The following is a 1,600-nucleotide window of genomic DNA, read 5'->3' as shown; positions in this document are numbered from 1 at the left end:
AACAGTAATCTTTATTGATCTTTATTGGCGTGGAGCGATTTTACTCGTACAAGTAGTACCGGCTATGCGTTATTACTTTGGAGCGGTTATTATTTGAAAAGAACGAACCTGCAAATGTCTCAACTGACCAATCAGAATCAAGCATTCCAGAGAGCCGTGTAATAAAAAGTAATAAATCAATGAGTTTTTTGTAAGTAAAAGGATACTCCAACCAAATATCAAAATGACCCCATTATTTACTCACCCTCAAGCAATCCGAGATACACATGTCCATCTTTCAGATGGATACATTTGGAGTTATTTTAGTAAATGTCCTTGCTCTACTAAGTTTTACAATAGTAGAAAACAGGAATCAGGGAACAACTTCTGATTTAAAACCCCCAAAAAGTAAATTCATCTTTCACAGAGGTAATCTGCAAGGCTCCAAGGGGTTAATAAAGGTCTTCTGCAGGTAATGAATGCAATTGTGTAAGAAAATATCCATATTTTAAACTATAATACTAGCTTCCAATAATGGCTTCATCTTAGACTCACGTGATTATTCAAGAGTTTTATAGTGAGTGCTTGTTGAGATGGCATTGTTACCGGAAGCTAGTTATTAAAGGTTATAAACTTTAATATAGCCAACAGCCATATCACCCTGTAGCCCAAGACAGCTGCCCACTGAAGCTAAGCAGGGCTGAGCCTGGTCAGTACTTGGATGCCCTTTCATCTCGGGGATTCCCATGTGGCAAGCACCGCTCCTAAATCAAACTTAAAGGGCTGTTTGTATTGAATAAGTCACACAAACAGCAATGAAAGATTCTTTTAATCTGTGTACGTCACTCATTGATAGACTCCTTTCATCAGTAATAACAGCTGAATGTGCTCATAGATTTATTATTGATTAGAGCATGAGGTGATGAATATAGAGCCAAACATTGACGCAAAACTAGAAAGAACTTTATGACACAAAATCATTTTGACAGGTCAACATTGAACTAAATAATAAAATACATTTAAATAAATCATCTATTTAATATTCATAAAAAGCATTAGCTCCTTATAAATGATTGTTTTATCTTACAAGAATCTAAAGTAGCAGAAAAAGGTTAGACAACCATAAAAGAAAGGAGCGGAAAAATAGATTAAAGACAAACATATGCACATGATGGTAAAAGAAAAGTCTGAGTCTGATACAGAGAGCTTTTGGAGCTAATGTTTGGACTCTGTGTCCTTTAATACAAATTACGCTTCCCTTACAAGTTTTTGCGATCCATATTTTTGCTATTATTCACCAGGTGGTGCCCTTACCCAACTTATAAAGCACTGAAGCATCTGATTCAAAAACAGTAAAACTTAACGTATATTTTATCATCACTCTGAGGGCCCTATTTGAACGATCTGAAATGTAAGTGCGAAGCGCAAGTAACTTCTTGGGAGCTGTTGCTATTTTCCCAGCGGGAAAAATAACTCTTGCGCCAGGCGCAAATCAATAAGGGGTTGGTCTGAATAGGTTCATTATTCATAGGTGTGGTTTGGGCGTAGCGTCAAATAAACCAATCAGAATGTCATCCAACATTCCCTTTAAACGCAAGTGCACAAGTTCCATGGCGGGTTG

This window comes from Paramisgurnus dabryanus, chromosome 12, assembly GCF_030506205.2.
Source record: "Paramisgurnus dabryanus chromosome 12, PD_genome_1.1, whole genome shotgun sequence".
NCBI lineage: Eukaryota > Metazoa > Chordata > Actinopteri > Cypriniformes > Cobitidae > Paramisgurnus > Paramisgurnus dabryanus.
This window is presented reverse-complemented; position numbering follows the sequence as displayed.